The sequence below is a fragment of the Ylistrum balloti genome, unplaced genomic scaffold, assembly GCF_031769215.1.
Source record: "Ylistrum balloti isolate Yb309-2 unplaced genomic scaffold, AGI_CSIRO_Ybal_v1 Utg371146, whole genome shotgun sequence".
In the NCBI taxonomy this organism is placed as follows: Eukaryota; Metazoa; Mollusca; class Bivalvia; order Pectinida; family Pectinidae; genus Ylistrum; species Ylistrum balloti.
Window position 1 is genome coordinate 278,422 of NW_026782628.1, and position 25,990 is coordinate 304,411.

General features: G+C 39.4%; 1 pseudogene; it reads left to right on the forward strand.

The window, feature by feature from the left end:
* The first annotated feature begins 8,434 nt into the window (after positions 1–8,434).
* Positions 8,435–25,185, forward strand: LOC132561096 (uncharacterized; annotated as a pseudogene).
* Positions 25,186–25,990: the final 805 nt, after the last annotated feature.

Below are 25,990 nucleotides of genomic sequence, written 5' to 3' on the forward strand. Positions count from 1 at the left end.
GCAGCCAGGCAGATAAGGAAGAGGGGAGGATAGGGTGGGACTCCATAAAGTTATGGTAAGTATTACATCATGAAAATTGGTTTTACATTAAAAAACCTCAATTTCATTTCAGTAATAATTACCATAACTTTAGTATGCGAATTCGTCTTACCGTAGTGGTGACTAGAAGCCAGGCAGCCCCTTCAGCACAACCAAAGTAGTAGGGAGGGAGAACAGAGTGCTAAAGTGAAGGAAGGGACCTCTCTGTGAAAGAGCAGGTGTACCCACATGCCGCCGTACGGAAAGACATGGACGCTCCTCCGAGCTAGTCACAGCCAGGATCCTGATGGGATCGTGCGAGAACCCCGGAACCTGATTCTTCGCTAAAAACAACTCTATTCATAGCAAAGCCTCTGATTAGGGCAGAAAGAGAGGAGGACTAACCGATCTCCTTCCTGCCATAACAAGCAAGAACTCTGGCAATAGCTGTACGATAGCCAGCAATAGTGCCAGGTGGCAGATAGCGGTACCTAAACAGAGAGATTAGGAAGTCCGCAATCAAATGCAGAGGCTTCGAATGAATAAGCTTCCTTGCCGACACACCAATCACAGAAGATCATCCAACGTGACTGGTAGACGGCAGAAGAGGAAGCCCTGATTGATTGCTCAATGCAATCTGACACCTCTTGAGAAAAGCCTGCCTTGGCGTGGCTTCCAGAGATAGCCTCAGCGCGTGAAGGTGGAGGATCTCTGGTCAAGAGTGTGTCGTTCTGGGCCAAGGCTGGCGAAGGAGATTCGGTCTGGTGGGGAGAGCCAAGGGCTCCTCCACCAGAAACGACAAGAGCTCCTGAAACCAAGCTTGCCTCGGCCACAGAGGGGTTCTCAGAAGTAAGGAGCAGTGATGCTCCCAGAACTTCTGTAGAATCCTGCCCACCAGGTTGAAGGGAGGGAATGCATATGCATACGTCCCTTCCTATTCCAGAGAAAGGGCGTCCACAGCCCACGCCTTACGGTCTGGGACCGGGGAGACGAAGGTTAGCAGCTGGTTGTTCAGGGAAGTGGCAAACAGGTCTATAATAGGTCTGTCCCACGCCTGACAATTCCCCTTGAAAATCAAGGGACACAGCTGCCATTCCGTCAACACCGGCTGGTGGCGCCTGGAGAGTGGCCACCAACACACTCAGCCTGCCAGAAAGATGCTTGACCGTTATGGTCAACTGCATGTCCTGGCAGAGAAGAAGGATGTGGATGGAGAGGGCACACAGGACATGAGACCTGGTGGCCCCTGTCTCTCCAGATACGCGACAACTGTTGTCGGTAGCCACACTTTGGACTGCAGGATACCCCTAAAGGACTGCAGAGCCAAATGAACAGTCTCATCTCGAGTACACTGATGTGCTCCGAGAGTTGTTCGCCAGACCACTCCCCCAAGCGGCATTGGCCATCGAGGTAAGCTCACATTCCTGTCAATGAACAGGATCATAGAGGAGATAGGCTTGGTCAGAGGTACCCCGTGGAAAACGTTCTCCTGAATGGTCCACCAGCAAGAGAACTCCCTGACCGACTGGGTAAGTGGGATCCAGGCCTCCTGGATGACGGAACCCAGTCAGACAGGAGGAACATCTGGAGAGGTCCGATGTGAATCCTCTCTAGGGGGACCACATATGCCAAGGAGTTGAGATACCCCAGAAAACTGAGGAACCAATGTACCTGGACAAGCGACCAAGTGATGAAAGTCAGAGCCAGAGCCCTGACCTTCTCAAACTTCTCCAGAGGTGGAAGGGCTAAGCCCCGAACCATGTCAAAATGGTTCCCCAGGAAGAAGAAGTCCTAATATGAAGGAACCTCTGACTTCTCTCTGGAAGGAATGAAGCCGACTCTGAGCAAGAGTTTCAGGACCAGACGAGTGTCCTTCACTAACGATTCCCACACCAAAAGAGGCATGAGGGAGTCGTCGAAATAGATGTGGACGTCTATTCTGCGTGAGTGAAGGAAACACCAGCAGCAACTTGGTGAACACCAAAGGAGCTGTCGTGAGCCCCAGGGGCATCTCTGCCTTGGCAGCATGGTCCCTACTTCCTCCTGGAGCACCCGTGCCCTTTCTGAATCCCCGGGAGGAGGAAAGAAACAAAAACGGCCAGGAGGCGAGGGACGAATCCTGAAGAAGGGGAATACCTAGACCCTCCCTGACCACCGACAAAAGCCCAAGCGTCCTCTGTAATATCCTGCCACTGGGAAAGGAAAGCAGAGAGACGTCCGCCCACAGGGAGTTCCGGATGGGGCAGATCGAGCCCCTGCCAGACCAGAGAATCGTCTGCCCACCCGGAGCCTGAGCCTGCAGGAGAAGGACATGAGCCCGGGAAAGGAGAACCACCGTCCACCCGGCCATACCCTTCGCCTTTCGCGGCCAAGAAGCAGAAATAGTCAGGAACCCTTCTTCTTGCCCCCAGGAGGTTTCTTACCCTTCCTACCCTTCCCCTTGTTGCCGTTGAAGTGAGGTTGGGACTTGGGCTGTGCAGAAAACTGAGCAGCCGAAGACTTCGCCTTCTTCTTAGGAGGCACTGACCCCTGCGAGGCACTGGCCTTCTCAGCCTGAAACCTCTTCACCAGAAGTGCTGAGACGACCGAGTCCTCCTTCATATCCTTCTGAACCCAAGGAAGAGCTCCCCTGAACAGGGTAGAGCCCTAGAAGGGGGCATTCAACAAGCGGAAACGGTAGGGTTACTGGACTGGGCGGAATTTCAGAACTGAAAACTGCCTAGCCAACACGGCATTGACGAGCAGAGAACCTGCAAGGCTGCCGTGTCCTGTATGTCGGCTGTTCTGTCTCGGATAACCGACACTCAGGCAAATCGGATACCCTGTATAGACAAACTGTCAGGAAGTCTATGTATGACAGAACTTGGATGGAGAGGTGCAACATTCTCTCCATCCTGTGGTGCTCTTTGGGATCGATCACCACCTGGTCCACTGATTTGCCGGGCCAGGCAGCCAGCTGTCTCAACTCCAGCTGTGCTGGTTGAGAGGCCAGCTGCCCATCATGTGTGGCATAGTCGGAAGCTGAAGCCTCCGACAATTCACCAACACTGAGCTGCAGACCGACAAACCCGGGAGCACGGGTAGAGAAGGAGTCCTTCTCTAAAACCGGAGCCCGGGCCGTGGCCAGAACCGAAGACATGATATTGCCTTCTGGCAGAGACCGATCTGAGCGAACGGAAGCCCGAGGAGCCACCAGGGAACCCAGAAGGATGGTGGATTCAGGCGCCGACGATGCTGAGGCGGTGGGCAAACCTCCGCCCTGAGAATCTGGGAGATGTTGGCCCGGAGGACCCGCATCCCAGAAAGCACATGCTGAGCCTAGGCTTCAGCAGTCTCAGGGCCATCTTCCCCTTGTGAACCCTCTTGGCCCAGGAGAAAGATGAATGACATCGTCTTCCTCTGCCGAGCCCGCACCCTCGATGTCCATCTCCTCCTCAATAGAGACCGAAGTCCCCTTGGGAGGAACAGGGGCCGCCAGAGGAGCCATCTCCGCAGAGGGGAACTCCTCTTTATGGCATTTGGACGCAGTGCGACCAACAGCTGTAGCTGTAGGCTTGGGTCGGAGACCCGAAGCCGACCCCTGGGAACAGGAGACCGACGGGTCTGCACTGGAGGCGGAAGTCCTTAAGGTCTGGCAAACCTTTATAGGACCGGCCAACAAGGCCCCCGAAGTAGCAGAACATTGGGGGGATTCCGCACTGCTATAACATCTCCTAGAGGAGAGACCAACCCCTATGGGTTCCACGAGTGAAGACCCATGGGGTAAAAACCCAAACCCCTGAGGGAATGGGAACGGTCCAGCGGGCCGGGAGTGACCCCAGAACTGGCCAAGATGGCCTGTCTGAGTCTGGGGCTGGACATCCTGTCCAAAGGACCAGGATGAACCGCCACTCCCACCAGGTGGAAACCCAGACATGTACGGGCTAAGCCCGTAACTGCTGAGTAACTGTTGGTACCCAAAACCATCCGCAGGTTGGCCTGGGCGACCCAGGAATAAGTGCCCGCAGGCACCCCTACTCCCTGAGCCCGGGGGAAAGGGAGACCGGAAACCGGACTCCTGGCCTGAAGCCCCAAACCCTTGGAGGAAAACCCCCTGGGAAACCCTGCACTGGGAAATCTGGATTGGGACGGAAGTCCCAGAGCCAGAAGCCTGTGAGGGTGGGAAAACAGACCCCGCGCTGACACCAGGATTAGTGAACTCAAGTGTCACTAATCCCCGTAGCCACAGACAATCCTGACAAAAAGTCTGTGGCCCCTGACCCTATACCCGAAGGCACAGTTCCGGAGTCAAAGCGGCCCCCACCAACGACGCCACCTGGCGTGCCGAGGTCCCTGAAGGAATCAGAGACCTCGACCGGAAGTCCCTTTCCGACGGTAACACCGCCGCCTATCGAGAGCTACCGGCCAATTCGACCCTTGACTGCGCCGAGTCAGGGTCGGGCTGCCCCCCCCCTACTCCAGGACGCACCTGGACAGGGGGAGCCACCCCCTGCTGAAGGGCGGAGCTCGGTGGAACGAGAGCACCCCCAGCAGGAACGCTCTGGTTCAGAACTTCAGGAGGGAGGTCTTAAAAAGCTTACTTCCCTTACCGGAAGAAGAGGACGAATCCCTCTTCCGGCGGAAAGTTAGCTGGAAAGGCATGGGAGCCTAAGCAGCAGACTCCATGTGCAAACAAAGTTCACATAGTGAGGTCTGGCTGCAATGTCGGCAAATGGGACAGGTATCATGGGGTTCCCATTATCTATAGAAATAGGAACATCCATGCGCTGACCCCCGACGTAAACCCGGCACCTTTATCCAGCATCGAAACAATAAAAAATTGTAACAATGAAAACAAGGATAAAAAGTTTTCTAACAATCAAAAAACTACGAACGAGATCATAAAACCTACCGTACGCAGCAAGATTGTACTGCAAAAAAAAAAAAAAAAGAAAACGGTCGTACAAAACGGCCGACAAAGCAGCAAGAAAACAATTTCAACTTCACGAAAATCCGAGTGACGAGACAAGTAGTCACGCACTCGAACACGCGGAGGAAAAACACGGCCGGAAACGAAGTTCTCGAACAATAAAAAAACTACGAACGAGAGCACAAAGCCTACCGTACGCAGCAAGATTGCACTGCATAAATAAAACGGCCGTACAACACGGCCGACAAAGCAGCAAGAAAACAAATTCCAACTTCACGCAAATCCGAGCAACAAGACAAGTAGTCACGCACTCGAATACGTGGAGGAAAAAAAACGGCCGGAAATACGGTCAAAATAAACAAATGACAATACTTAATTTCACAATATAAGTTGGGAGATGGGTTTATAGACTACTAATAGAGTAACAATATACTCAAACGACAATGGCAGTACGAAGAGAAGGAGTAAGAAAAGCACTTAGCTCAGACACCTCCGCACTCGTCGGCAGCCATAAAGGTAAGAGGAAGGGAGATCACTCTGCGTTCCTGCCGTGATGGCTCATGGTTCGTAGGGAGGGCGGGATTGTTTTTCTTTTGAATCTTTTGTTGTTGGGATACAAAGATGGGTGTAGGTACTGTATTTGCATACTAAAGTTATGGTAATTATTACTGAAATGAAATTGTTTTTCTTAATTTTTTAGTTGTTTCAAATGATATCAAAATAGATACAAACATGCATTTTCTATATTATTATTATAACTAACTAGAAACGTGCTCATTATAACGTATACATTGATATTTTCTGCACGATTATTGTATTACGGAATATACAGAATTGAAATACTGTATCATAAAAAGTTAATTAGCGTTGCTGTCTTTATACAAATAGTATAGTAGAAATCTCAATTTTCAAATTAATCTCGCTAAATTTTGTGACAAATACTTTCTGTTCATTTTAGATTTTTTAAAAACAAAAAGCGTGTATGAACTATTCACAAATGAAATATCACCCTATATGGAAGAAAGTAATTTTAAATCTGCGGCACTAATGCAGGATTGTCGAATCAATACATCTATACTAGTTATAGAGATACACTAACAGTAACAATGCAGTTACAGTGTATAGATATGTATCACTAGAGAAACTACAGTACAGATTGCCTAAACAGCAATTGCAATCACTAATTACAAAGAAAATATAGAGATCATGGTTAGAAATCCAGGTAAATACATGTAATGCAGGTGAATGTGTCGAAGTATACAAGTATAAAAGTTAAATTAGATAATATTAGATATTATATTCTCAATAGCAATAATCTCTCAACTACTTTGCATACAATCCTTGACTTTTTTGAAAGCTTAATTTAATTGCATTAAATTTGAAAATTGTCAATCATTCTTTCAACACGTTCTCGGAACATTTCCTGACCTACAACCTATTTTCATTACATAGAAAATATTTCATTGATAGAAGAGCGAATACAAGCGGGTACATCTGGTTGTTGGTCATGGCATGAATCGTGTGCAGTTGCTTGAACAGTTTAGAGCATGTGTAGAACGTCGCGTCATAGTATAGTATGTCAGGATGCGGATGTTGTCTCTATTATCATAGAACTTACTGGTCGGCGTTGTTGGTTTGGTTTGGGGCCATTAATCTTCGAAGAAGAGATCTGTTAAAGATATTGGTAGCTTTGGTAAGAACTTGCTTGTAGAGTGGTAGAGGAATGTCTTGCAGGATGTCTAGGTTTGAAGCTGTTACACCAGTTGTCTCTCAGCTGCCTGGCAATGTGTCCGTATTTTGGCGACCTTTTTCATCATAGAAGGCTTGAGGTCCTCTCTTTACCTCTGTTCATGATGTTCAGGGCTTCTTGCCTCCGAAAGATCGGGAAGATGGACTTTTACTTAATAGTTCGTCATTATGAGAGTGATGTTACTACACAGTGGACTTATTTAATACATTAGGTATTCACTTCGCTCGATTACTATATTTCAACTCTTCAGTAATTAAATTACCTTGAGTATTCACCTCACAAACTTAAAATTACTTGGTGACTAGATTTTACCTGTAAATCCATTAAATTACCCTGGGTTTCACCTCACAAACTTATAATTAGTCGGTGACTAGACTTTAACGCTGCAGCAATTCAATTAGCTTGGGTATTTACAAACAGAAAAAAGTACTTAAATCTGAAATTACCATAACTGATCAGGTTTCGTTGATTGCAAATGTGCGCCGGCAGGAATATAACTTAGATCAGTCAACTCTACAACTGAACCAAAGAAGCATGCTCCATACGCTAAGTAACAAACTTTTACGTTGTTTACAATCCAGACCGTAACTCTCTTCACCGAAAAATATTTCCAGGGATCTTGTTTCTCCATTTCCAAGGATAAAATAGAACCAGAAGAAGATACTTTAGAAAGAAATTTAACAAAGAAAACAAAAGTTCCCCTTTATGACTTTCGTGCAAAATGTAGCCATAAACTTTTGATTTAAAATGCGTGAATTTTAACATTTTGCAAGAGACAGAATAGAGGCAAATGTAATCCATCGATCAATTGATCATCGTGGGGTCCAGAGATCGACAATAATGTCCTTTGGTGTTAGGTTTTACGTTTTGCTGAAAATGTCCTTCGGACAAGAGACATCAATAAGTGTTATGAGTTCTTACAGTCGCTAGGATTATAAGAAAATCGATTTCGTTTTTCAGATACCGGTAGCGGAATGGCTTTCAAGTGAGGTGCATTTTGATACGTCTGAATAAAACTTGTAGCAATAATGTTTAGTTGTTGGTGACGTATAACTTTACATCTCCGTATTTTTTCATAAGTAGTGTCTATCATCCCCTTTTCAGAGCACATCGCAAATCATGAATGAAATAGTCGATATTCGATTAGAAAAAATCTATTAGTCTGTCCGGTTGATCATAATAAGGTACAGGTGACAGATCTCGGTCGGTTTGAAATCGGTGGAATGACATCCTGACTTAGTGCAGGATATGGCTACATAAGTTCTATGTTCTTACCAGTTGAATTAAGATTGAAAATTGAAAAGGTTGCTTTCAGGACAGATTATTCCAATCAAATTGTTCATCAATCTTGTTGTTACAACGTGTTAAACACCATTACGAATAACGGGGAAGGATTGATTCTCCAATATCCTACGCATGGAGGGAAAGACGAAGTAACAACATATGAAACCAAGGAAAACTTAACGAGGCAGAAAACCCTTACATATTATCTCGTTGATCTCCGTTGCTGTAAATTATATATGCGTTTGTTTAAGGCCTCATTTCAGATATAAGAGTGAGGAAATTGATTTGTAAACCTCTGTCGGCTTTTGTAAAGAAGAGAATAGAGCTGACATTATGGTCTCGATCTACTTGATGTTTAAATGATATTACCAATTCTGCAACCTCGATCTGTTGGATAACAGGAAGAGAGAAAATACGGACAGTGTAACGTTGATCTATTGGCTCACAAACCACTGACAACTTTGATACAAGCAATGTCACAGACACGAAAATCTTTCTTGATGGCCATCCTCTTATCAGTGGCAGGTATGTACTAATTAAATATTTTCCTAATCCCACTTTTTAAAATAGATCTTCATTTTAGCGTCAGTAACTCGAACAATCGTCTATTATTTTAATGACGTACATGGATTCATATCAATTTATACCAGAGAACTGATCAATCAAATAAGACAGAACAATGTTTGATCTATGAGGGGAAGCCGGCAATTAAAGTTTCTAGTTTGATATGAGATATCTATTGTGTAGAAACATTCCGTGATTCGAAAACTTTAAACAACGGTTTGAAAAAGTCATTTTCTACTTATGATGTTCCACAAAATCTGCATTAAGTTTCCTGATAATTGCAGTTTATTGTTAAGTGCGTCTGAACATGTTATACAGGGTCACTTACAATAAGACTTTTTAAATGCCCAAGACTAGTTTCAAGACAACGAAAAGTCTTTCTAATACGGTCGGAACTCATTATCTCGAAATTAAAGGGACAATGGAAAATATTTCGACTTATCCGAATTTCGACTCAAACGAAGCGTATAAATAAGCTTGACGATATCAGTTTACGGTTGGACGAATTAGGGCTATGATAGCACGCAAACAGAGTACTTAAATGTGTTATTTGAAACGGCAGTACATTAACAAGTATATTTATTTCTGCTCTCTCTTTTTATTGTTCATTCATCCAAACAACAAATAACGACTCAAATCAAATACATTGGTACTCACATCGTTCCGTTCAGTACAATACCCTTATTGACTAAGCACATACACATCATATATTTTACGGAATGACAATAAAACGAAATTAAAATTTGCTTTTGATACGCTACCAGAAACGATGTGTGAAGTGTTCTATCACAGTACATTAGTTTCTGACGGAATTGTGGGGATCAGATTTCGTCAAAAAGTGCGTACTGGTTTAACGGTTTCGTGTTTATCCTTCCTGAAGATGCACGTAACTAAGCTAAATGTTTTCATGTTTTGTGTAAACGCGCTACATTTTAAACGTACATGTAAATCATTGCCACGGGCTAGTGACACTAATTCAGAAACCAACATGTAATTGGATAATTAAACTGGTAATAATTCGCCAGAGACTAAGTGTTGTATAGTCGATGAACCAATACGCCGTAATTAGCCAGGTGTTGCGCACAAGTGACTTTCTCCTCTGTGTACAAGTGAAACAAAATCATTAGTATTGGCACGAAACAGAAATTAAAAAGAATTAGTAATGTTCTAAACTTCTCATTATATCAGGAGAATCTGAAGCAGGTAAAATCTGAAAGATTTATAATTATCCAAATTTGTCTGAAGCATCCTTAGGTAGTTAATGATTGTCTATCCATGATTATTTGGGATTCAAAAGAGGTGTTATGGTGTACTCATTTGGAAAAAGTGTTGATCTTTAATACCTCAGTAATTAGTTTAAAGATTATACATTGTAATAACACGAGCTCAAGACCTGCTACCAAACGTTTGATACATGTGTCAAAATATCGAACTTCGTTCTATCCAAAACATAAATTGGTGGAAAAGACCCAAATTTGGAATGATATATTTGCCGAAGAGAGAACTTCCATCTTTTCTTCCAAATTTCAAAGAGACATGACTTAAAGAATTAGGAGTACTAATGATGATCAGCATTATCATAAAAACCTACAGTATGTATTCTAACGGGAAAACTAATGTTACTTTTTTTAAAGACATAGAAAAAATTATCAGAATATTTCCTTATCGATAATTTCAAGAAAGATCTTGAAGTATTTAAAGCTTCATCGGCTGGTAAAATGGTATAAACTCCAACAATCAGAGCATGCTTTGTCGCGTTTTAAATTCAGGAATATTAGGAGAACAGTCGGGAGTTTTTGCATTTATGTGTAGTATTCAAGCGCTGTATCAGAAAATCCTCGTTTTCTCTGAGAGAACTTTATCACAGGATTTAACAGAACCGTTTACAATACATGTATTTCATGATGCGTTCAGATTTTTATGATTATATGCAAATACTATTATTTGAAAACACATATTTTCGTGCTTTAAAACTTACCATTTCGCCAACTGAACTAAATATTCATCAATAATTTGTGTTTAGCTTTAACGAATTCACTGAAGGCTACTTTCTAAGTTAGACCTTCACCAAGCCTTCAGTTACAAACGATTTTTCCCTTCTATTATAATTATTTTACTTACGGTAGAAGCTTATTAATGATTCAGTAATATATAGACTATCTCATCGATTCTCAATATTTACTACGTATTTTCCTCTGAAGAAACGATGCTTTAAGACGACAGTAAGTGCCTGAAGGACTTTTTAAAAAAACAAATCAATGATTTCTTTATTTACTGTAAGATTTTTCTTCATGGTGAGGTACCTTGATGTGGTTGTAGTCAATGTAGACAGTTAACGATCAAAACATTAAAAAACTATTCCGAACTATGGCGTTTCGTGCAGCCCATAAAATAATGAGATACTCACGATGTCATGTAAATATGTAGGTAGTATTGATTATCACGGAAAAAAGTTCTTTGTTGAATACACATTTAAAGCAGATTAAAACCAATTCGGTCTAATATATCTTAAATTATGAGAATTTTATTATATTATAAGATTGAAGTAAAACACCATTAAAATACTCTATTTCAGGCAGCTATCGACACCACACTTAACGGTTAAAATCTGTGATTATGTTGTGTCTGTAAATAAGAAATCGTGGTCCTTGTTCGAGCACTAGTACATTTGCTGCTTCATGAAGCAACTAGGCTTGTTCAATAACAAAGGAATCCCTACATACACATTATTTGTCCTTTCCTTTAAATAGATACAGACTTATTATGCGTTACTATTACTTGAAGATTCTCTACCTTTAATAATAATTATACGAATTATCTTTATGTTGGATTCACACTCTCCTAAGGAAATCTTACCACGTTTTGTTGTTGATTTGTCCAGTTGGTCAACCAACCCTTTAATAACGCCCCTTCTTTTTCCGTATAATCAAAATTGTATAAAGGCTAACAACACCTTTTGAAACTTTACTCTGTTATACTGCTGCTTCGCCCTTTTGGGACCGGTCAGTAATGCTGAAGGTTTAAAGTTTGAAATGTAGACGGTGAATGAAAATTAAAAAATGAAAACTGAACGGAATATTAAGCTCTAGACGATGAAGTGTACTATCACCATAATTCAATAATAAATGAAATAATTCTCGTAACTTTCATATATCTAATAATTTGAAAAGAGAACGAAGTTTATATTATACTCCAAATAGACACTGATCACTCTCCGATTACTGCTCCTGAAAAACTTTTTTTTATTAAACCGTAGCAGCATTTGCTTTCTCTGTATACTACCACACTCTATCCTAAACTGAAGGCACACCTTCACTACCTGGTTACAAATGTTTTCTTATCAAAGATTCATGAACGGTTATGCAAATCATTTATTGTGAAATGCAATGAAGCGTTGATCGCAAAACGTATTTTTAAATCCATGTTGAAATATACTGAGACTGATTGAATTTTTTTGGGGTTTTTTGTTTGTTGACGATTTGTTGCCGAGATAGGTGTCTTCTAACAGTATATATAATATATATATATAGTCTGTTAGTATATATATATACATATACCCATGGTAACTATGTCCCTCTGCTTGCTAATGTTTTCCTATCGAGACGGGTAATAAAATCTGGATCACGTTTAATCAATATATATGGACTTCGGATATGTCAGACACTTAGACATCATCTGCTTTACTGGATCATTAAACTTACAATACAACTAACCTCCCCTTGAGTATCGATGATGTGTCACGAGGAGAAAAAAATGCTACCTATGTACACCAAGATAACGATAACCTGTGAACATCAACATAACGATAACATTTGTACACCAACATAACGATAACATTTGTACACCAACATAACGATAACATGTGTACACCAACATAACGATAACATGTGTACACCACTATAACGATAACTTATGTACACCACCATAACGATAACTTGTGTACATCAACATAACGATAACCCATGTACATCAACATAACGATAACTTATGTACATCAACATAACGATAACCCATGTACATCAACATAACGATAACATGTGTACACCACCATAACGATAACATGTATACACCAACATAACGATAACATGTGTACACCACCATAACATGTGTACACCAACATAACGATAACTTGTGTACATCAACATAACGATAATCCGTGTACATCAACTTAACGATAACATATGGTCATCAACATAACGATAACGTGCACATCAACATAACGATAACCCGTGTACATCAACATAACGATAACCCGTGTACATCAACATAACGATAACCCGTGTACATCAACATAACGACAACCCGTGTACATCAACATAACGATAACTTATTTACATCAACTTAACGATAACGTATGGTCATCAACATAACGATAACATATGCACATCAACATAACGATAACCCGTGTACATCAACATAACGATGACTTATGTACATCAACATAACGACAACCCGTGTACATCAACATAACGATAACCTATGTACATCAACATAACGATAACTTATGGTCATCAACATAACGATAACCCGTGTACATCAACACAACGATAACCTGTGTTCATCAACATAACGATGACTTATGTACATCAACATAACGATAACCCGTGTACATCAACATAACGATAACCCGTGTACATCAACATAACGATAACCCGTGTACATCCACTTAACGATAACTTATGTACATCAGCATAACGATAATCCGTGTACATCAACATAACGATAACCCATGTACATCAACATAACGATAACTTATGTACATCAACATAACGATAACTTATAAACATCAACATAACGATAACATATGTACATCAACATAACGATAACTTATGTACATCAACATAACGATAACCCGTGTACATCAACATAACGATAACCCATGTACATCAACATAACGATAACCCATGTACATCAACATAACGATAACCTGTGTACATCAACATAACGATAACTTATGGTCATCAACATAACGATAACCCGTGTACATCAACATAACGATAACCCGTGTACATCAACATAACGATAACCTGTGTACATCAACATAACGATAACTTGTAAAAGTATCCTTGCTTTCGTACGATGAATTATGGCCATGCTTTAGCGTTCAGTGTAATCTTCCATTGACAGGCATCGTCGCTGCAGAGTTCTTCTCAAGGGATCCAGATCAAGATGTGCTTGACTTTATGACCTATTACGTCACCTTGTCCACCACTGCCCTTAGCAAAATCCATTGTGGCCTGCTCTGCGTTGTGAGGCTCGGCACGTGCTCCTACTACCTTTATGATGCTGCGTCGAACACGTGTTACGGCCGCAATAACACTGAGTATGTCCCGTACAATCCAGGAATTCTGACTACTGTGAAAAATGGGACAAAGATGATTGACACTACACACAGACAAAAAGGTAAATACAACCTTACAAAGATAGCTGTCGATAATCGTAGGTAAATATTTGGATGACTACATATCAAATATTTAAGGGTTTGATTCTTTATGTTCGTAGACACCGACACATACAAAACGGCGCTAGTCTTTTGTAGAATTATTTTTTAGTTTTAAATTTGATTGAATGAGATGTTTTCAAAATTTCAGTTTGAATGTTTCGATAGACTGTTATCGGAAGTTTACAAAGTCTACGAAACGTTCTGGCTTCTGACTAAACATTTTGTGTATATATATCCCCCCGTTAAATATTCCTTCTTAGCTTTCTCTTACCTCTACAATTATTTCATACCAAAATATAGTTCGAACGAGTTCGTGCTACAAAAGTTTGCGATTATGATCAATTTCAGCAGTTATGAAAGTCTTTATTGGCAAATTTAGACATTATTAAGGAAATACTAGAACTTTTTATTCTCTGTTCTACTCCTTTCAAATTTGATACATGATTGTACAAGAAACGCGGGGATTTGACGAAAGAAAACGAATTACCAAGATTGATTGTTTAAAATTATATATTATAACACTATAGAATCATTTACTGCAAACAAGAATTAACACAAGAGCAAGCGTCATACACAAGACATGTGCGTTTGTTAACACTTTCCTCGTAATCCATCTTTTTCTTTGCGGCGGAAGTAAATGACTTCGTCACGTGACAAGCCATATGACCCACTCGGCTTTCTTCGTAATAAACCGAGAGTGAACATATTTATAAACAATCCTCCAGATAAACAATTTTCCGACGCCGAAAATATGTACAAAAACAACAAAATTGACGTTATAGGCGCGTGTATCGCTTTATTATGGATATATTTTATTATTCATAAGCCGAATTCTCCATTTCTCGATTTTGAAAACTAAGGTAATAGCCGCTTTAATTAATCAACAATCATGTAAACTATCTGTCACAAACACAAAATATGTTTTAAATACGTAATGATAATGTGTGGCTCCAATTTATTCACGAAATAACATAACATCGCAACATACGCGAACAAACACCTCATGGCTTCCATATAAAATAATCAATGGTTACGGCTGAGTGGAGCGCACATACACCTAGATTGTTTGACACGTTATTGACAAGGTACAATACAACAATACCACCTAAAATAGAATAGAGAAAGAGGGCAGGTTAACTTCCCAGTTTTCCATGCTGTAAAATAGCACTAAATGCATATCGGATACTTGAGCCGTCTTGCCTTTGCTTATCACCACCTCGTTTCCGTGTCGATATTGATCGGTTTTACTTTTCCGGATCTTCAATAAAGATAACCATAAAAAAATTTCAGGTCTGAACAAAACAGGTTTCGTTAAAGCGTAGAAAACCTGAAAAACTTAACAAAATCATAGACAGATAGACAGATCCCGAACTACAAGCAAGTGCCTATCATTAGAGAAGATATTACACAGTTCAATTAAAGTGTCCGTGCTAACTGGATCCTTCTTGCATACTGGTTTGCGGGCTGTCCGTTTGGAGCTCTCCAGCATATTCTGAACGAAACTGCTGGTTGTAGGATCAGAGAGTCCGTTCATTTCATGCACCCACTTGATGGCGTACACTACAGAGGAAATGACGGAAAAAGATGAATGCCTGTCCAACAAGTAGTTGAGGTACAGTGCAACGTGTACGGAATTAGCAGGCAATGCACAGCAGTCGTGTGACGAACAAAACTGCTTCCATTTACGAAAAATATCAAAGTACTTTTTATTGGTGTTTTTCACTTTTACTGTCCATGAGTCGGATTGCCATGTTACTCGCCAAATAATAGAGCGATGACCCATCTTGTACCCCGGCATTCCTGGCGGCCTTTTCAATTGATTCCTGGAGGCATATGCCTGTTGAAAACAATAATCAACACATCAATATATCATGCTAATGTCTGAAATCCAACCGGATTGCCCGTTCTTTCCTCTTCCCCGCTTTGTGACTCCGTTTCTGGATAAAGAAATGTACTCCGTCACAAAATCGGCAAAAATGTCGTCAGGACATAAAAATGGCCAATAAGCAGACTCGAACAAATGCCCCGTCCGATCTCATTTTGTTTAAAGTTGAGTTTACAAACTCTTCACCGTTGGAAGGTTGAATTGGCCTTCAGTCAAGGCAAATGCCTCATGCACATAATTAGTGTCCTCGACACTGAGCACTTCATCTCCCTCCTTAAGAGGATCCCCACACGAGATAACAAAACCTCTGTATCCTGTCTCATAGGCATCAGTACACAGTACCTTAGTAAATTCCGTTTTCTCCCTCAGTTCAGATCCTTTGTCGTTCAGATCTTGCACGATAGACAACCAAAATTCTATCTCATCAAGTGCTCTCGCATTGAGAAATACTCCAGCATTCCAGCTGACTCTTGTCAAAAAACACGAGCTCAGTTCACGTGTCCGCAAACGGACTAACGACCCTATCACGCCCTGCATGGATATAACCAGCCCAACAATGCTGGCGACGTACCTGGCCGAGAACAATAGCTGACCTCGATCGCTCACTAAAGTCTTGGTGTGTTTTAGCAAAAACAACAATCTATTCACTCTGTCAACTGAGACTCTAACAACGCTTTCTTTCATAGCCCATGTGTATCCGAGCCACGTGACAGTCTGGGACTTTTCCTCGGCGATAAGAAAGCCATAATCAGTCAAGCATTTCCTAACGAAATTACTGGCTTCTCTAGCCCCGCCTACCGTTTCGTGTCCACCAATACCATCGTCTAAGCACTAAACGATGACCTTGACATCGCACGTGCTTTACAACCTGTCGTAGTACCTTTGTGAACATATAGCCGGCGGTAGAGATACCGAACAGAAGAACATTGAACACAGAAGAACGTGTAACTCCGCCCATTTCAAGCTCGAAACCTCAAAAATCTATGTGCTCTGGATAAATTTCAATGTGATGATAAGCCGACTTTAACTCGAAAGTGAATATGAAATCACCTTGATGAAACAGGTCTCGAGCGATGCTCGCGTCCTCGTATTTGAATTTGGACTTGTGCAAGAATAGATTGATATGACGACAATCTAACATGAGACGTGCTTTACCTGTCCGGTTGTACGCAACTGTCAGAGAATTTACAACACGTGGCCGAACTTTGACCTCGGACACGCAGTCAATACGAAGCTATTTCTCGACCTCTGCATAAACAAACTGCATATTGTCACGCGCTGACTTGTTTCGCAGACGAACATTCGGCGGAACTTCTTTGAATGGTAACCTATAACCATTGGCTATTACCGATAAAACCGCGTCATAAGTGTAAGAAGATTTCCAATATACAAAACGTTTCTTTAACCTACCAAAAGGTGAAAGCACATCTTTTACAACCACCGTCGGAACGGTTTCATTGCTATTAAGCTGACCATGCTTAGAATAAAAAATTCTACTTAGCTTTTGACCGGTGCTGGATCCGGCAGTTGACATGGCTGGGTACTCCGACCTCCAATGTCCGGCCCTAACACATCCATAACACAAACCGGGCCTCGGGGTTCTAATAACCATTTTATCTGGTTGCCCGGTTGTTTCCGTCGGTGCTGGATAAACCCGGTGTTGTTGATGTGGTGAGTACCGAGATCTCCATTTCGTTACAGATTTCTGCTTCGCAGCTTTTATTTTTCGATCGGCCCTGGAACGTGCTCTTTCCATTCATTTTTCGTCGTCGGAATCTTCAGCAAGGGAATTGGACACATATTCTTCCACGGCTTTCCATCCCGATTCTGATGTGTCGGCCAATTTGATCAACTTTTCCACCTGCTTAGCGTGTATTTTAGCCTCCAATTCGCCCAGCTTTTCGCTCATTAAAACATCTAATCGGGAGAACATAGCCACCTGTGCCTCATCTAATGTAGACTTGATATGTCTGCTTAATTCGGGGTCCATTGTTGAGAAAAAACGGAGCGAGAAGACTTTACTGTGTTCGCCCTGCTGAGCTGGCGGCTAGAATGTGACCATACAGAACACGTACCCGGGTTCGTACTCGCATACCCGCGTTCTCGCGCACGCGGAACGTGCGAAGCGATATGCATGCCATGTCGCTAAAGCCAAATAATTCCCGCTATACTAACGAAACGCGGGAATATAAAATTATCGTAAACAACTCACCTCGTGCGCGTCTACCCGTGACGCATTTCTGCCAACACCGGTGCCTAACTATCAAGGTTACTAAACCCGGTAAAGATGATAACACAAGATACATATAAGCAATCAATTCAATATATATCATCAAAAATATACATGCTTGTGTGACAGTCTTCTGTCACAGATTTCAAATGATTTCTTCCAAAATGCGTAGGCTTCATCACCATCACATGATGTTGTGTTTTCCTGAACTTTTATTCGACTGTATTTGAATGAGTTACCGACCCTTCTTGTTTTCATCAAATTAATCGTGTCTGAAGATCTCAGTTTTCAACTGATTTCTTCGAAACGTAGTAAGCTTAATCACCATTACATGATATCTTATCATTTTGAATCGCATTGTAATTTTAGCATTTCGGGAAGATTGATTGTTCTTTGCTTTTTAGTTCACCTGGCACAAAGGGCCACGTGAGCTTATGCTATGGCGCAGCGTCCGTCGTCCGTCCGTCGTCCGGAATCAACTTTTCCTTTAAACAACTTCTCAATAACCAATAGACCCAATGTTTTGATATTTGGCTTGTATATCACCAGGATGAAGCCTGACAAAGTTTGCGAAAAATAATCTTCTTAAAATGTTTAAATGAATCCTTCTATTGAAATAAAAAGGGCCTAGAGGCAGGAGTTAGTAAATATAGGTGTAATAGCATGGACAGACGTATATCACTGAGAAATTTAGGAAGTCATCTGTGTCTTTATATTATATGTATAAATATCTGGATAAAAATCTAAATATAGATACGACGTTTTATACTGCACGTCGTCCGGAGTCAACTTTTTCCTTTAAACAACTTCTTCTCAATAACCTATAGACGCAATGTTTTGGTATTTGGCTGGTATGTCCCCAGGATGAAGCCTGACGATTTTTGCGAAAAATAACCTTGACCTATATTCATGGTCACAGGGGCCAGATTTGTTAACATGTTTAAATGAATCCTTCTATTGAAATGAAAAGGGCCTAGAGGCAAGATATTTGGCTGGTATGTTCCTTTGATGAATCCTGACAAAATTGTGCAAAATCAATTATCTTGACCTATGTTCAAGGTCACAGGGGTCAGATTAGTTAAAACATTTGAATGTCTTCTTCTCATGAACTAACAAGCCAAAGAGGAATGATATTTGACTGGTATATTTCCAGGATGAAGCCAGACCAATCTTATAAAAACCTTTAAACAACCTGTGCTCATGAACTGACAAGCCTAGAGACATGATATATGACTGGTAGATATATACCAAGTGAGCGCTGCATGCCCATTGGGCCTCTTGTTTAATATATTTATCTTGTACAGTTACTCCCCTACCCTTGTCTTTATCATTAGAATATTTACTTATTACACTTTTCAATATTTGCATCGCGTGTGTATTGTTACGCCCCGCGGTACCCTTGTTTATCAAATGTTGAATGTATATACTAAATTTGTTTGCTGTGGTAAGCCATTCCGGTAAAATCTGTAGCTGTTTATTCATAATACTGATGTTGTTACCGACGGAAAAAAGTGACACCATGTGCAACTGTCGGACCTTAATCTTATCGATGTAAATCAAACTAGAATCAACAGTATTTGTAAGACACATGAGCGAATAGTGTATAAAAGATAAATTTATGATTTTTCCGCTGTATTCCCGATCATGCTATGCGATCCTAATTTTAACGTTTGGCCTGGTCCACTTAATTTTAGAAATGTTAGATTCTTCACAACCGTGTTTACCAAAAGAAATTTCGGCAAATAAAGCAATGTAAATATCAACATCCCAAATCAATATTTATATCGTATCGCATTAAAGCGATATTCAAAATGGGCGAACTGAATCTCTCATGCATATGCGCATTGAAATATAGTTGTGTGTTGTTATGACGTATAATGAGTTTTAAATACTGTACATTCTTTATATTTATCAGCCTTTCAGAAAATGAAGTCACCATGAGTAAACAAGTTTACTTTATACGTTTTAACTCTCTCTCTCCGATGTATTTTCTGTAATTAATAACCAAGAAACTACATTTTTATTTCTGCACGGCCGAGCCTGTATTAATCCTACTGACATGTTATAAAGGGAGTTAGTAAATATAGGTGTGATACCATGGACAGACGTATATCACAGAGAAATATAGGAAGTCATCCGTGTCTTTCTATTATATGTATAAATATCTGGATAAAAATCTAAATATAGATACGACATTTGATACTGCACGTGCTATTTTAAGTTCTATAAACATTGATGCCCGGACAATTCGAATGCGTGTGCAAAATGAAAAAGGAGAACAAGGAAACACGGAGAGTGAAAATGTATTGCAATGATATATTAATCTAATTCCCTTCAACTCTATGGTGTATATTATCATTTCATATACCTACGTGTTTAATACAAATTTAGAAACATATGTCACACACCCTCGTGTTTGATAGCGATTTATAAACATATGTCATACACCCTTGTGTTTGATACAGGTTTTTAATAAATATGTCATACACCCTTGTGTTTGATAGCGATTTATAAACATATGTCATACACCCTTGTGTTTGATAGAGGTTTTTGATAAATATGTCATAAACCCTTGTGTTTGAAACAGACCTATAAACATATGTCATACACCCTTGTGTTTGATAGCGATTTATATGCATACGCCTTACACCAATATGCTTGATAAAAATTTCAAAACTGTTTTTACAGAGTTCCGGTCATGCGTGCTTGAAGAAAAGGGGATTCTGGTGGGGAATACCTCTTGTATCAAGGTGTATGGTAAACCATTACCAGCCAATGAAATAACGTACATCTGTAAATACCAGGTAAATGGACATGTGTTCGAGCCGAGGACCGAGGCCTTATCTAGAGATTACAAACTACCGATGCTGGAGCGAGGATATAACGGTAAATTCAACAAACAATAAGTAGCTATCAATGCCATTTTCTATATATCATTAATTTTTATGTAATTTTTACTTTTGTTAATCCTTAACTCAAGAATAGATACCAACGTTTTACACTAATTTTAGCCCTGGCTGATTTTTTAAATACTAGAAATTATAAATCTTTGATATAGTACCAATGATATATAGAAACTTTCTGAGAGAACCCCGAAATTTGATCCCAAACGAAATATAGGATTTTTAGTACAATTTTTAAAAATTATTTCCTAAAATTATTGGAATATCAAATTGACTGAAACCCATTGCTATGTAAAGAATAATTACGTCATGCACTGGATTAGTCTCAAAAGACTTTGTATGTAAATTAAAACATTCTACTCGTGATAAAGTGTCACACTTTAATCATATAAACGTGAAAAGTTAACAACTAGGAGAAAGAACTAGGAGATCAAACAACACATCGGAAAGGCTGAATGAAATATGTACAGTGGAAGAATGGAAGGATAATGCTTTCAACACCATTTCTCATATCCATTAAAACTCAAAATAACCTTAGACAAACGAAAGGCGATACATTATAAGCCCGTCATAGGTCGAATGAGCAGTTTGCAACAATACAGGGAAGGAAAGTTGTTTAATGTCTGATCAACACATGAAGGTTATTTATAGACAGTGCCGTTGTGTAATGGTGGAGAAAACTGGAGTAAACCACTGAGCGTCAATGGCGAAACATTTCAAGATGATTCGTGAGATATAAGTTATTGTCCATGAATTTTACATAGGCTATCATTATGGTGAACCACCCTAAGCCATTTTAAATGTTGATATGTTCACGTGAACCCCACGACATGAATTGTGTGAAATACTTGATTTTGGTCTTAATAACGTTATAAATGAACCAGTTATCATTGGTATAAACAGAGCGAGCTTTCTTGTCGCAGTAATTTCTAAAAACTCTGTAAATATATTTTGATTATTCAGTTTTAATAATATATTAGTGAGTGGCCATAATTGTAGCATTGTGTCCGCCGACTTCCTTTTTTATCACAACTCCTATTAATAGACACAAATGTCGGATATATGAACATGCTGATTTTAACCATTGTATAGAGTTGGTTTTTACATACGATTGGGAAAGATATTGCATGTAAACAGTTTGGTGAAATTGATTTAGATTTTACCAATGTTTGTATTCCTAAAAAAGGAGTAATCATTAAATCCAAACTCCGGATGACTTCTAAATTAACGCATAATATAAGAATTTGAGACAGGTTGTAAAGGAGATATAGAAAATCCTTACTTCAACATGAAATAAATGAATTTAAAGATCAACGCGACAAAGCTAATTAATTATATAAAGAAACACGTCTCTCAATATTTTGTGAAAATGTCCCTGATCTAGTTAATGGGTTTCTTCCTCTGACCCAAAGCAAGACTGGAAATTACTTAAAAAGGCTTATGAAATCAACAGATGACTCTCAATCTATCCCTTCTCTCATTTACCCAAGTTTAAGTAATATAGTTAAAGAAGATGGCTACATGGCCAATAACTTGAATACTTAATTTTGTTCTGTAACAGAAGTTGATGACAGCAAAACGAATACTCTTATATTTTAAGATAGACCAGACAAAATTATACTCTTTAAGGGTAACATCATCTGAAATAGAAGTTATACTAAAATTTTTAAGATCGGTTAAGGCGTCTGGTCATGACAGAATAAACCACTTAATGTTTAGATACACTGCTCACTCAGTTTCAAAACCTCTTCAGTTACTTTATATTTTTCACTGTCTTCTGAAATCTTTCCTGGCACGTGGAAATAAAAGGAGACAGACATTTTCCAACAAATTATATACCATATCATTACTATCTAATTTAGACAGTTATCGAGAGAGTAATATTCTCTTTTTTACAAAGATCACTTAGGATTTATGGCGGGTCTCTTTATAGTTTATCTGCTCATTGAAATTGATCACATATTCTTAAGCTCTTGAAGAGAAAAACATGTCTGTTTAGGGTTTTGTGGCGCATCTAAAGCTTATAATCGTGTTTGGCATAAGGTATTGTTAATTAAGTCAGTATCTTTTGGTATAACATTAGACTTGTTGGAGTGTTTAGAAAATTATCAAATAGAAGACTAAAAGTATTTATTTCAAATGCATTTTCTGATAACGGTTTTATTTAAGCTGGGGTTCCATAGGGTTCTATCTCAGCCCCCTTATTATTACTTGTCTATATAAACGATATTGCGAATATTTTACGCTCGGCTTTCTGTCTATTTGCGGATGATACGTCATTAATTGGTACATCTTCTTCATGTGATGATTTACAAACTACACTTATTCAGGCTTGTCCATTTCAAACCAAGCATTGATGATGATGTGATGATGATTGATGGCAATGAGGTTTAAATAATGACAGATGATGATGATAGATGATGATGATGCTATGTTGATGGATAAGGATGGTGTCAGTGATGATGATGATGATGATGATGATGATGATGATGATGATGATGATGATGATTTTGATGATGATATAGGGAGGATTCCTCCTTAATAATGTGCAAGTAGAAATACATGGGTGTGTGGAAGAATGTTTGTTTGTATCGTCTTCTATATGTAATGTAACAAAAAAAAAATAAATAAAAAAATAAAATATATTTTTATAAAACGTCATCGATGTAATTGTTGTGTAATTTTGTCCCATTTATGAACAGCAGAGACGTTTGCTTTTCTTTAATCTTGAAAATGTTTTTGAATTTAGAGTTACTTCAATTTCATAAGATCTTTTAATGGATTTGAAATTACAGTAAATCTAATCTGTTTTCTCGGTAATCTAGGTAACCTTCTAGTTTGTATGTAATTATAGTTTCATGACATCTTTGTTTACCAAATGTTGTAGATGCTATTTAGTTTGGGAAAGGACTTAAATCATGTAATAACTTCTTCCTAATCCTGCTGCTAACGATTTTGACAATATAATATGGTTGAAGCAAATCTAATCACAGTAATACCCGCCAGTAAAGGATGATATATTATTTCTTGAGATTTTCAGTTCACCGGGTGATTCATTCTTCGATAAGTATTTAGAAATATGAGACTGAACAAATTCACCCTTACTGAAATGATTTGAATAAAATTTGATACAGTTTCGCTAATATTTTGACACATTAGGTTCCGTGTCAACTCGCTCATTTTTCATAAGGTGGTGATATTACCTGTAATACTATCATGCTTCAACGGAAATCTCAGGAATTTGTCATATGTGTTTGGTGTAATGCTACACTGAACACGTGACTATTATCCCATACCACTTGATAGTTAAGCAAACAGAGACATTTTTGTATATTTTTTCACTTGGTTTTTGGGGGATCTTGACATTTAGCGTATATCCCAGGACAACATTCTATCAAAATGGTAATTCTCAATTATCTCACGTTTTATTGAAAACTACTGTACACTGGCAACATCAAAATTACTTGTGACAGCAGTTTGTCTATGACATTCCTTAGACATCACAATTGCTCTACCCCATTGATTATTTTTTTCATTTTGGCATCTTGGTCAAAGGTGAAATCGGTTAAATCCAATGCCTTCGTTTAGTTGTAAACAATCCGGCTTTCCTTAATTCGGTCATGTAATTCGATATAAGCTTAAACAGTCAAGGTATTCATACTTGGTGTGAATTTAGTTCATGTTGTCGATAAATCCATTCTGCATTACTCAAGCAAATATTTCCTTTTTTATTACAGGCTAGGATGAGTTTCTTATTTGCATGTTTATGGATGTATTGTAAACGTATACGAAATGTTTGTATATTTTTGAACACTTACCATATTGTTACAAAACCTCACTGTAATCGCAGCAATTGTCTTTTTTTATTACAAAATGAATCCTCTTTGTTAAGAAATTGTAAGTTTACGGTATTTCCCCGAAACGTATTCAGCTGTAACATTTTACACACTCTTTTGAATCTCTACATACCTAAAAATTAATATTTCAGATGGCGCCCCTTGATGGATTGGATTACGATATGACACCTCAAACAACAACTACAGATGGATTTCTGATAATGAGGAAGCCCAATACACTGATTGGTGCAAGACAGACTGTTCTCGTTCCCCTGCTAAGCCAGAGTTACCTAACAGCCAGCACTGTGTGACCACCGTGTTTTTATTGAAAGGCCCCTTTGGGTGGTGGGACGAACTATGTGATAGCAATCACGGAGTCATATGTGAGATTCCTCTCAATGGGCCAATGTGAATTTTTAGCCGTAATCGTATTTCAGTTTTCGGGTTGAAAAAAAATGCGTGCAGTTTCTGTACGATGTTTATAAACACTCAGCCATAAGTTAGGTACCATCAATTTCAGTATGAAAATGTTAACCTAATTGGTTATTGTTTATTAACATTTTTGTCTTTTTTGTGTTTTTGTGTTTGTTTTTTATTCGTAAAAATAACCATTGTCGTACTGCTTGCAAAATCTCCTTTCGCGTTTGGTACCATATGTCACATAGTGATACACCCATCGTTACGGTAACCCGGATTAAACAACTAGACGAAAAATTCTTTATTCAACACTTATATAATGAATAAGAAACCTATGCAAATCACCACTTGTCACTATTAATTTTTTTTACTATCAGGTTGCAACGATATCAAGTTTAAAGTCTATCTAGAACATCCAATGTTTACAAATGGAATCCTGACTCACTAACTCTGATTTGTGCCATATGAGCACACTTTTGGTATCGAATATGCATTTATTAATGTCCAGTGAAACAAAAAAGTAAATAAATATAGTAAATAGTATTTCATTGTATTAGCAATACAGATAAGGTTACCTCTAAACAAGTTCAACATGTGGACATAATCCATACAGAAATTTAATAAAACTAGGGCGAAATGAACGATAAAAAAATGATCGAAAGAAACATTTACGTAGAAACTCCTGAAAAAGTATAAGAAGAACATTATTGTGAAACACTATGGTTTCCCATAATAAAATGAGCGATGTAAA